This window comes from Ursus americanus, chromosome 26 (assembly GCF_024610735.1).
Source record: "Ursus americanus isolate L20-20 chromosome 26, mUrsAme1.1.p, whole genome shotgun sequence".
Taxonomy (NCBI): domain Eukaryota; kingdom Metazoa; phylum Chordata; class Mammalia; order Carnivora; family Ursidae; genus Ursus; species Ursus americanus.
This window is the reverse complement of record NC_142152.1, coordinates 15,491,221-15,504,119: the sequence shown is the minus strand read 5'-3', so window position 1 is coordinate 15,504,119 and position 12,899 is coordinate 15,491,221. Positions and strand designations below refer to the sequence as shown.

Sequence of the window (12,899 nt, the reverse complement as noted above, 5' to 3'; positions counted from 1 at the left end):
CACAGTGCCTGGCACACATTCTGTATCACATAAACACTTGGGAATACTGAAAGAATGAATAAACAAATGAATATTGTGCACATACCATAGTGTGTACCTTAGAGAATTATGGATGCTCAAGATCTGAAAAAGAGCTTGAAGAAGCAGTGCTTTGAAAAACTTCTAGTAAGACTCCAGTTTCAATTCTGCTAAATGGTAAGCAAATCAGAAGTTAACAGTATAATCTAGCAGTTAAATTGTGGGCTCCACATGAGCTATTTTTGTGACCTTGGGCAAGTTATTTGTTTGGTTTCAGTTTCAACTGAAAAAAAAAATGGGAAAAATAACAATACCTACCACAAAAATCTGTTATTAAGTGAGATCAAGAAAGTAAAGTTCTTGGCATAAAGCTTAGTACACAGTCCTGGAGAACTGTTCCTATTATTGCTATTATTGTTGCTTTATTAAATACCTCCTTTACTGAGGGGGAGGTAGACCTACTCCTGCCCCTCCACCCAACCAACTGTGAAAATTTTCACTTCTGGTTGAAAATGCATCTAGCTAAAAATGCAAAGCCCAGAAAATTCAGAACTCAACGCCAAGAACATGTCTATACTAGTCTCCACTAGATGGTGACAATTTGGGTGTGGAATTCCCAAAACAGAAAAGGTGTGTGCATCATTCATACATATATTTTAAACCAGAGGAATGAAAAGAGCAAGAAATGAATTAACCACTGCAAAGGATGGAAAGACACACTTTTACCTCTGCAGATCTAGAAAGGGGGAGTAAATGCCTACAGTTAATTGAACTGGGTAGTTTTACTGCACCCCTGCACAGAGCAGACACAAGCCCAGTTAGCAAGAGCAACAAAGCCAGCGAGGAGCTCCCTGCCACCAAGAGTACATTCTGTGGGAACAGCAGTATTAGGCCTCTTGGCCAAGACATGAACTTCCCCCTAATGAGCCAAAGACTTGATTTTGACGCCTTTTTCGTCTCGGGTCTCACGGTCCCACCCCCACCCCATGCTCGTCTCGCTCCTAACAGGTAACTTTCCACTTCAGCAGTCCCACAGCCAAACCGTGAGGGAGGCTCACACCTACACTATTATTTGGAGTCCCTAAAACCCAGGAGTAAAAAAGAAAGTCTACATATATAAACAGGAAGTGGTTTCGGTGAGTCTCAGCCCGGATAATAAGTAAAGTTTTTAAGATTAAAGAGCAGATGAGGCGCGGGGGCTCCAGAAAGCTCCGATGCTCCCACCCACGGTCTCCAAGATTTCCTCAGGAAATCCACCGTCGCCAAGCCACCCTGCCCCGCGCAGGACCCGCAGCTCTGGTCGGCCGGAGGGGGAAATAACAGTAATAAGAAAGGGGGCGCCTCCGCCTACCCTCTCTCCCGCGACCCGCAAAGTCTGGTTTCCGCCCTGACTCCCGGCCAGAGAGCGCGACCCCACACGCCGGGCGAGGCCAGGCGGCGCGCCCCGGTCCCGGCCACCGGCTCCCGGCCGCAGACGGGCCGTCCGGTCCTCTTCCCGGCCTCCGCACAGCCCACGTCGCTGTCCGCTCAGCGTCCCCGGCCGCCCTCCCGGCCCCGCGCGCGGCTGACAGCGGGGCCGGCGCACACAGCGGCCGACGCCGGGCGCCCGGCCGGGGCTCCCTGGCGTCCCTCCCTGGAGGTGCGCGCGGGCCCCGCGCCCCTGACAGCCGGCCGGGCGCGCCAGTGACACAATGCCCGGCCCTGCCGCCCCCCAGCCGCGGTGACAACTCACCCGGGGAACCGCGCGGCGACCTCCGCGAGGGGGGCGCTCGAAGCTTCCGCGGCGTCGGGATCCGCTCTGCCGCCTGCGCGCGCCCGCAACCCTCTCAGGTCTAGGCGAGGCCCTGCGTGCCCTTGTTTGGCTGGCGCTGGCCGGCGCTGCGGGAGGAGGCGGCGGGAGGCGGGGGGCGAGGCTGTCGCCGGCTTAGGAGAATGGAACGCGGTGGCGGCGGCAGCGGCGGCGGCAGCGGCTCCCGCGTCACTGGCCCAGCTGTACCGCGCGGGCGGGGGAGAACCGCGGAGGGGGGAGGGGAAGGGGCGGGCAAGGGGCGGGGTCAGGCGCGCACGCAACAAGCGCCGGCGTCGCGCCGCCGGGACCGCCCCGCTGGGAGGCCCTGCCGGTCGACGGCTGCCAGCACGCACGCGCCGCCGGAGGGGCCGCACGCCCAGCGGGAGGCGAGCCCGGAGCTGGAACGGGGCGGGGCGGGGCGGGGCGGGGCAGAGTAGGGCGGGGCGTGAGGGGGGCTTGGGGGACTGCTTAAAGGGACAGTCACGCCTACTGCGCTTGAGTGGCCCGGGACGTGGTACCGACTGGCCTGCGCCGCGTTTGCAGTGCACTCTTGAGTTCTTTTGCTGTTATTATTTTGTGGATTTTTTGGATGTTATTTGGATTATGGGATTACTATTATTTGCAAGTAATTGGTTTGCTGTCAGGTTCACAGGGTGCTTTCACGCCATGTTGCCTTATTAGCTCTTGACTCGCTTGCCAGACCTAAGGCTGATTCAGGTCATCATCTCCCTATTAAAGGGTACTTCTTAAACAGTGTGGCGTCGATTACCAAGCTTGAAATTGCCCCAGGAGGTGGGTGCGTGTAAAAATGCAGATTCGGGATCCCACCTCCAGCCGTTCTGATTCAGGAAAGCTAGGATCGGACTCAGGGATCTCTTTTAAGAAGCATTCCGGAGTGATTTGTCAGCGCACCGAAAGCACTGGACGGATCTCAAAGTTGAGAAAACTGTAGTTAAGAGCAAGGATCGGCAGAGTTGGGGCTAGGACCACGCCATACTCCTAACTTTATTTCACATCCTGAGCCTTGCCTCTTTGGACTGTTTTCCGGCATATACGATGCGAACAGTTTGTACACTGTATCGCTACATCGTTTTTTGGTTATCTCACCGCAGCCCTGGGATGTAGGTCCTCCGTTAGTGTGTTTACAGGGTTTGTGGCCCGTTGATGAAGATGATGGTGACTTTATCTTTGTGCCCCAGGGCCTTGTACAGTGCCTATTCAGAGGTGCTCGATAAATGTTGCCGGAGCCCCTACTTGAGAATCAGTGCAGGAGTTTGCGCTTGGACCCACAGACTTCGGCCTCATGCCGCTTAGGTCAGGCAGGCCCTGCCTCCCAGACGCCCTTTGGACAGGATACTCCTCCTCGGGGCCTCTCACCTAACCTAGTTCTAGCAGGTGCTCTGGAGAAGTGCTGTGAATTAACAGGGCAGGTCCTTGAGGTAGCTCAAGCCAGACAAGCAGAGTGCCCCTCCACGGCCCCTGCACAGGCACCCGTCCCCAAGAGAATCCTCCCCTTCTGGGCCCTACAGAACCTCTGGCTGTAGCTACCTTTTCCATATGTGTGTCCTTGCTCTGCCTTCTTTCTTCCTTGCCTTCTTGCTGGGCATCCCTCCCGTCCTGGTCATTTCCCCGCTCTGCTGGGGCTGCACTGCCCAGATCACCAGATGGTTGAAAAGCAAGTATTAGGTTGATCTGGATCAGCAACAGAGCTCAGCAACCCGGTGTGGGCTACAGGAACACCCCAGGCACACACAAGGCCCAGGAAGGGGACTAGGGAAGGGGAGAGGGGATTAGAGAAGACAAACGGAGAGAAGAAAATGTGGGCAAATTACCTGCAAAGGCAGCTTGGTGTAATGGAAGAGGGATTAGGCTGGGCATCGGCGCCCCTGGCTTTGTACTGCAGTCTGTTTGGCCACTAACCAGTGCAGTGACCTCATGCAAGACCCACCACCTCTCACACTGTAAAATGTCTTCTGAGGCTCATTGCACGTCTGTAACTCAATTCCTAAAAATCCTCCCCTGGGTTCCCCCAGTGTCCACAGGATGAAATTCAACTTCCAAGCAAGGGCTATGTCCAGTGCTCTCCACGATCTGTCCCAAGTCCCCACCATCCTTCCCCACACCCCCACATATCACCTGCGTACCTCTCACATGCCGTACTTTCACATCTCAGAGCTTGTGCTCACACTATTCCTTATGCCTGGAATGTCCTCCCCACTTACCCTTTGCAACCTTTCCGGAGCTCTCCTTCGTTTCTTTGGCATTTTGGACAAGCCTCAGGTTAGCTTCTATTTCCTTCTGTTTTATATTGCAGAATCAGGGGTGAGTCTCGTTTCTCCCTTTGTAAATGCTGGCTCCCCAGCCTCTCCTCTCCCCCCATTTCCCTGCCTGCCTGAATTCCACTGGCCTCCCATAGAACTGAGCAAAAGGCTCTTTACATTCTGCTGTGGGTCTTGCTCATCTTTTCTGCAACATTGGGGTGGTATTTCCTGGCCTAGATTAGATATTTTTATACCATTGAAAAGATAATTCTTAGAATGAGGGTTAAGAATAATTTAGACTTAGAGATTCTAATGTGGGAAGAACCATTTTTTTAAATTAAAAATTGTTTAAAAAAATAAAATAAAAAATGTTTTAAATTTTTGTTTTTTAAAATTTGACAGCTTTATTGAGATCCAGTTCACATACCATACAATTCACAATTTAAATGTATAATTATATATTTAAAGTGAATAGTTCAATGGGTTTTAGTATATTTACAGAGTTGTGCAACCATTACCACAATCAACATTTTCATGATCCCAAAAAGAAATTCTATACCCATTAGCAAGTACTCCCCACCGCCCCCCACCCCTGCCAACAACCAATAAGCTACTTTTTCTCCATTGATTTGCCCATTCCAGACATTTTATATAAATGGTATCATATAATATGTGGTCTTCAGAATTAATTTTTTGTATCTTACAGCTACTATAATGATTTTTAAGGCCAGAGCTACTTTTTAATTTTCCTTTATTTATCTAGACCCTACCTGTCCTAAAAGGACTTAAACTGGCTCCTTGAACTGGTAGTATTCCTAGGTCCTCCCAGATTTCCAGTACAAATCTTAATACTCTAAGCCTAGATACCGGAAGATGGCTTAGAGTTGGACCCAGGCTGTTTGTCTGGGGCTGCGGGGGTCCTTGGGACTTGTGACCTCTGATGTTACACTGGGAGAGTCCTGGCAAACTGAGATGAGTTGGTCACTTGTATGAGTCAGAGGGCATGGTTTTCTTTCTCCCTGTTCCAGGAATCCAACTAGGAGCTCCCCCCTCATCACTGAAAGGGCAGGAAGTAAAGGAGAGAAAAGGTGGGGATTTAAACTTGGTGTCTGTGTTGCTATCGTTGTTATGTTTAACAGCAGGAATGGCAGCTACTATTTATTGAGGACCTGGGTACTGTGTGCTAGGTACTTGGTAAGGACAACTTTATACATGTAGCCACTAATTTTGACGACAATCCTCCAAATTAAGTATCATTATCACCATTTTACACATGAGAAAACAGTCTCACAGAGATTTTTGTAACATCAAAACTACACGGGGCATCTGGGTGGCACAGTTGGTTGAGCACCCAACTCTTGGTTACAGCTCAGGTTGTGATCTCGGGGTTGTGAGATCGAGCCCTGTTCTGCACTCAGTGCAGAGTCTGCTTGAGATTCTCTCTCCCTCTGCCTCTCACCTGCCTCCCCCCACCGTCTCTTTCTCTGAAATAAACAAATCTTTAAAAAAAAAAACAACCAAAAAACTACAAAGCATGTATGTTGCAAAACATGAATTCATTCTTGTTTGTTCCAAAAGTTATACTTTCCCAAATACATCATATGGCCCCTCCTACCCCCCTAAAAATAGCAAATAATGACACAAATTGTCCTTACATATTTCTTGACCTTTTGGAAAGTTCTTTCTTGCATACCAGCTCATGTTATCGGCACAACATCCCTATAAAATGAGACATTATTGAATCCACTATTCTGACCTACAAGGAAGTTGAGACACTGAGCAGGTTACCAGCTTGTCTGACCTCACACGGGAGTTAGGGTGGGGTTTCTTGTTTGGATTCAAGAGTCCTTGGGCAGTCTTCAAAGTCCCGTGACAGTAAGTAAGTAAACCCACCTGACACCCGTGGATCTGGACTACTCAAGCCATCTTCACCACAGAACGTCAGAGTCCAAGGTGGGTGGGCCAGGCAGGGCTGAGCCAGTAGAGGTGAGGGGCAGTTCCCACCCCACGGAGAAGGATCCGAAGCTCAGGTGGTTGGTTGTCTGAATATGCAGGCCTGTACCATCACCCTTCCTCAGATATTCAGGAGCCTATGACCCCAGACATGTCAAGAAACTGTGAGAGCCAGGCTCTGTGACCTGGGCCCTGTTGGCCACTAGTCAGGGGGCTTTGCATAGGTCAGAGGTCAGAGCAGGGCCGCTCAGGCTAGGATTCCCTGTCCTGGAAAAAGGGACCCCTGAGGTGGTGTGTACCTCACACTGCCCAGTCAGTAAGTGTAAGAGAGTAACCCAACCCCTCCTGCTTTTCTGAAGCACTGACAAGTCTTTGACATTTTTATCTGGTAAAAATCAGGTAAACTGGATGAAAGTGTTGTTCCCGTTTTACACTCAAGGAATAGCCAAGGTAGCAAAGAGAGCGTCTGCCTGCTCTGTCTTCAGATGATAACTGTCCAGGTCTCCCCTCAACAAGTTCCAGTCACCCTGTTGCCGTTTCTACTTTCTGCCCTTTGCCCCAGGCCTGGGCCGTGACTCTAGGAGTCAACCAGCTGGGCAGGAGAAAGGCACTGGGGGCAGCCCCAGGCCTGAGGCTCTTGCAGACGCAAACCCCACCCACGTGGCTCCTGGTCATTTGACACTGTATTCCCTTGATGACCTTCCTCCTGGAGGCTGCCTGGGCTGTGCATTCTCAGGTGACCTCAGGGTGCATTGGTCCTGCTAACTCTGAGCTGCAGGTGGATGAAGGAATGGAGGGGCCCCCTCCTTCAGACTGTCTGAAGAGGCAGAGGCAGGGCTGTGAAGTTCTGGCCAACTTAGATCAGAATGTCTGCCAGGCACTGTGCTAATGGCTTTACACACATGATTTCATGCAATCCTTGCAGTAACCTGTAAGTAGATATAAGTCCTATTATCTCCATTTTACAGATTAGGAAACTGAGGTACAGAGAGGTAAAGATAAGGCCAAGGCCATAGTTACTAAGTATCAAAGGCCTACCTACCTCTTAGGGAATACAACCTCAACTTGCACCGCAAAAGACAAATGTGATTTTTAAAGGGGTACCGCAGTGGTTCCTGCAGTGTTGGAACCTGCCTGTACGATCTTTCAAGAAGCAACTCTAAACTTGCCAAGATTTTTGTGAGCCAGCTGTTAAATACATGGCTTATTAAAAATTAAACTATATATGTAAAATTAAGTAAATTGTATTTTAAGTAACAAATACTCAAAACTTATTACTTCCCAATTATTTTACTGTATTGTATCCTTATCTAATAACGTTTCCAAGTTTATTTACAACTATTATATATGTATGGTGGGAATGCTGTGTACTATGCTACTTAGCATGTCTTCCCAACTCCATGTTCAATAACACCTCACTGACAGCTTGAAATCAGACACGGTAGAATTTTTTACACCACAGAAATTAGCAAACACGACAAATCAGACCCCGCTCCCAGAACAGGTTGTTAAACATGTACCAGCACCTGTGTCTGCAGAAGCCACCGTGTGGGAATACAGAATCCAGCATAGGTGGCCCAGTGCTAGATACACTCACCAGCAAAGCCAGTAGGGTGAGTGAGGGTAGGGAGCATGTGGGGTACCTCTAGGAGACAGCTAGACCCCAGGGTGTCAGTTCCATCTGCCTCCACTGAGGTGCACTATGAAGACATTTCCTTTTCTTTTCTCTTTTCTCTTTGCTTTTCTATTTTTTCCTCCCTCCCCCCCCTTTCTTCCTTCCCTCTCTCTTTCTTTCTTATTCCCCCAGGTAGAGCTGGATCTCCAGTTACCAAGGGAGAAGAAGGGGCAGGAACCTGAGAAGAAGCCTGCCTGGAAGAAGAGGCGTCGGTCCGGAGTCCCTTGTGAATGCTGACCTCTACTGGTGGGAGTGAGAATGCAGGCTTCCGCTTTTTAACTTTATCACAAGATTCTCTTCCCTCCACAAAGCACAGCCCTAGTGCTCCCCAGCACGGGGCACAGGGACAGTCCTTGTGGAACAGACAAATGCACCATGGGCAGAAGCACCTGCTTCACACCAGAGGGTCTCAATTACTCCCTCAGAACCTGTGTTTCCTTTGGATAGCAAGTATTTTATAGCACCCCCTTGCACCATGAAATGAAAATCACAGATAACATAATCTGCCTACACACGTAACTATAAAAACTAAATGCACACATACGTTCACTGAAAGACATCAACATGAATGTTCACAGTACCATTATTCACAACAGCAAAAAGCTGGAAGCAACCCCAAAGTCCACCTACAGTAGAAAGGATAAATACATTGTGGAATAGCCATACAGCGGGACACTATGCAGCATGAGAGAGAACAAACTTCCAATTCACACACGAATTTTGACTGAAAGAAGCTAGACACAGAAAAAGTATACACCAAATGATTCCATGTATATAAAGTTCAAAGATAGGCAAAATTAATGTGTAACGGGTTAGAAGTCAGAATGGTGTTGATTTGGAGGAAATCATGCAGGAAGACAGTAGAGAGGCCTCCCAGGATGCTGAGAATGTTCTGATTTTTGATCTGAGTACAGGTTACACAGGTGCGTTCATTTTGCAAAAGTTCATAGAGTATATACTTGATTTGTTCACTTTCTTGTAGTATGTAGTTATTCAATAAAAAGTTTACCAAGCAGGGCACCTGGGTGGCTCAGTCATTAAGCAGCTGACTCTTGGTTTCAGCTCAGATCATGATCTGACGATCCTGGGATTGAGCCCTGCATTGGGCTCCACACTCAGCACAGAGTCAGCTTGGGATTCTCTCTCCCTCTCCCTCTCCCTTTACCCCTCCCCCTGCTCATGCTTTCTCTCTCTCTCTCTCTCTCTAAAATAAATAAATAAATCTTGAAAAAAAAAGTTTACCAAGCAAAATCAGTTAATTAATACAATGCTTGGGGCGCCTGGGTAGCACAGTCATTAAGCGTCTACCTTCGGCTCAGGGCGTGATCCCGGCGTTATGAGATCGAGTCCCACATTGGGGTCCTCCGCTGGGAGCCTGCTTCTTCCTCTCCCACTCCCCTGCTGTGTTCCCTCTCTCACTGGCTGGCTCTCTGTCAAAATAAATAAATAAAATCTTTAAAAAAAAATAGAATGCTTGCACCTAGAATCACCATGGCTTTGGCAACTCTAAATGCTGATGGATACAGGTATGCAGTTTTAGAGACTCGAATGCCTTGCATAATGCATCTGCCTGGTGCATGATTCTTCTGAAATGATGAGCTCTTGGTAAAATGCTGAAAAACAAAACACACTCTTTTTGTAATTTACATGATAGTCGTGATTTGGATCATCGTGAACAGGTGGTTTTTCTTGCATAGACATCCCGTGGGGCATACAAGAGTCTGTGGGGCACAGGATGGTTCCTTGCTCCGCAGAGCTGTCCTGTCCATTGCATACTGACTAGTGTCCCCAACCCCTGTCTGTGGAATGGGGATGATGGCAGTATCCACCTTGTAAGGCTGTCATGACCATTAAATGAGCTCAGTTCAGTAAACTTCTTTTAGAACAGAGTCTAACATACAGTGAGCACAAAATAAGTGCTTGATATTATTATCACCCTGACCACCTACCCGCCAAATGCCAGTGGGTCTGTCAATCATTGTGACAACCAAAAATACTCCCACAGGTGTCCAAACAACTCCAAGGGGGTGACCCCGCCCATTGCGAACCATGGTTTGAGACCCTACTGGACCAAAGCTTTGAACAAGTAGTAGTGCCATTCACTTTGCCCCACGCTGGACCCGGCTGAGTGGGGACACAGAGATGTCCACAAAAGACAAGAGCACCCTGTGACGAATGTCGGCACGGCCCCGCAGCAGCAGCGTGTCTGTCCTTGGCTCTAGCCTGCTGCCGAGGGGTTTGGTCTGCCTTGTGGTTTGTTCGTTTTAATTTTTTTATTTAGTTGCCAGTATTTGAAAATCAGAAGATTTCACATAAAACACCCAGACTTTCTGCTTCTCTTTAAAAATCTAAAGCTCTAGAAACACTGGGCCTGCATTTGTGTGCATGGTCAGGAGCCCCGCCTTTGCCACAGGCCCCCCCCCCCCCCAGCTGCATTTCCTTCCTTCCCTTGAAGGCCCTAGAGCTTGGGGCCACTGTCATAGATCCGTCTGCTGGTGGCTGGGGGGACCCTGAGGAAAACTAAGAGCTTGCAGGAGGGGCAGATGAGAGCCTTGAAGGCTCAGTGGGAGGCAGTTCAAGCGGGAAAGGGCATGTGGAGGACACAGCATGTTCAAAGGCCGTGCTCTGAAAGCAGTGGCGTGTCTGAGTACATGGAGGCACACTGCAGCAGAGCGAGGCCCGGGAGCCGCTGGGAGCTAGGCCAGAGCTTTGAACTTCCCAGGCCCGAGACCAGGCGGCTTTCTCTGCATACCTGCTTGAAAGAGGTTCAAGTTCAACCTAAGAATGAGTGCCAAGGGTGAGGAGCTGTCAGACACTGCCCACAGTGTCTTTGCACCCGGGCTGGCCTGTTACATGCCTGGGGGCTGGAGGACCTTGGGAGATGTGCAAAAAGCATAAAGAAAGTGGCGGGAACAGGGCGGTCCCTGGGGCTGGCCTTACACCGTGCGACTGAAGGCGGCCTGATCAGACCATTCACATTGCCTCACCCAGTGCTTCTCAGAATGTGATGTGCACACAGATCCCCTGGGGATCTTGTTAAAATGCAGATTCCGATTTAGCGGGTCTGGGATGAAGCCTGAGAGTTTGCATTTCAAACAACCCACCAGGGATGCTACTCTGCTTGTCTAAACCCACACCTGGAGATTCTAGTTCTGGCTGCTCGACTGTGGCACGATCGATGTGCTGGACCAGATAATTCCTTGTCGTGGGGGACTGTCCTGGACATTGGAGGAGATGGAGCAGGATCCTGACCTCTACCCATTGGATGACAGTAGTAGCTGCCTAATGGTGACAACCAAAAATGCCTGCAGATATTGTCACATATCTCCTGGCGGGGGGAGGGGTGTGACAGAACTGCTCTCAGCTGAGATCTGCTGATGGGTTTTACTGGAATATAGAGAATCTTCAAGGCACTGAGGCAGAGCAGACCATGTAATCTGTGGGGCTCGGTGCAAAATAAAATATGGATGCTCTTGATCAAAGAGCAGGACAAAAGTGCCGCCAAAGGCACTGGCATATAAAGCATTAGCCTTTAGAAATACTTCATCACTTTTTAACGGAATACGGGTAATAGGGATACGCTAGTAACAACATAAACTCACAAATTGGAAAAAATTATTTGGGATTCTATTATGCCATAAATAATAATACTTTATTAATGTTAGATCTAGAATAATCCTAAGAATTTTCTGGCTTGCTTTTCTGTAAATTCGTTTATTAGGTCATCAAAATATATACTTTTAGCAACTTTATTTTCAATCACTGTAATTGAGAGTGATGTTAGTTGCTCTTGGCAAATGCAAGATCGCAAATAATTTTCAATAATTTTTAATCCTGAGAAGGAATCTTCTGCTGTTACTGTTACTGAAGCTGTTAAGAGTATTTTATGGGTTGTGACAACATTGGAAAGCATTTCTGATAAATTATTTCAAAACATAAAGTTCAGTGCATTTAGAGCTGATGATTCTTGTGGAACAATTTTTCTAAGCAGATTTAATTCTTCATACATATCAGTTTCATGCAAGTCTGAATTTGATCTTAAATGTAAGTTTACACAATGACCTTTTAACGTTTCCACTATTTCCTGTAACTTGTGGAGGTCATACAAGAAACTGAAAGTAACTTCAGCTATTGTGTATAATTTTTTTAAAAAGATTTTATTTATTTATTCGACAGAGATAGAGACAGCCAGCGAGAGAGGGAACACAAGCAGGGGAGTGGGAGAGGAAGAAGCAGGCTCCCAGCAGAGGAGCCTGATGTGGGGCTTGATCCCATAACGCCGGGATCACGCCCTGAGCCGAAGGCAGACACTTAACAACTGAGCCACCCAGGCGCCCCTATTGTGTGTAATTTAAAACACCTACTTATGCATTATTTCATCCTATCTTCAATTACAAGAACAGATTAATTTTGAACTTGCGTTGCTTGTAATAACTGGTTTAGCTCAAGCTTCCTGTGAATAGAGTGTTCTTCTCCAGTTGATGTGATGACCTTTAAATCTTATTTCTCTTTCTAAGCCTGTGAATATTTGCTCTGCCATTTTGCAGCACTTTTCAAAATTGTAGGTTCTAAACTCCTTGGCGAATTCTAATAACCCCCTGATAGGCTCTATCACAATGTCTATGCATATGCTTTAATTTGGTAATAATTTACTAAGTTGACTGCCTGGGTGCCAGCAACGCCTGTCTGGGAGCTCTGATTCAAGAGTTCATATTGGCACAGACATTGCAAGGATGAGCTCCAGGGATGCAAATGGGCCACCCGCCCGAGGTCCTTGCCCCTTAGTAGAGCTCCTCCTCCTTCCTGCAGTTTTGCTGCTGCTGTCACTGCCCCCGGTCCAGGCCCGGATCTGGCCTGGCCACCTTGGGGCCCAGTGGTGCTGCAGACTCTCCCAGGACTTCGTGCACGTGCAAGGCCATGTGGGCCGTTACTCCGCATTTCTGCTGCCTGTCCTGCTGTGTGCGCTGTCACCCAGGTAACTTATTCAAGCATGCTCCATGGACACACTGGATTTCACTTACAAAACACCTGCTTACCTATTTCATGGATAAAATGACTAAGAATTTCAAGATTGAGACAGAAGTAAAGCATTAAACACCCAGGCAGGGTCCTTCTGGGCACAGGGCCTCACTCAATGACATAGGTGGCATACCCGGGAAGTTTGCCCCTGCCCTGGGTAGAGATAGGCAGTGCAAGAGATGGG

General features: G+C 48.4%; 1 protein-coding gene across 1 annotated transcript in view; it reads right to left on the bottom strand.

The window, feature by feature from the left end:
- SUSD6 (sushi domain containing 6) overlaps window positions 1–2,034 on the bottom strand; it is a 95,714-nt gene extending 93,680 nt beyond the window's left edge. Inside the window, exon 1 of the mRNA XM_045807946.2 lies at window positions 1,751–2,034. The gene's annotated coding sequence lies outside the window, so the exon portion shown is untranslated. The remainder of the gene's footprint in view (window positions 1–1,750) is intronic.
- Between the last annotated feature and the right edge of the window lie 10,865 nt (window positions 2,035–12,899).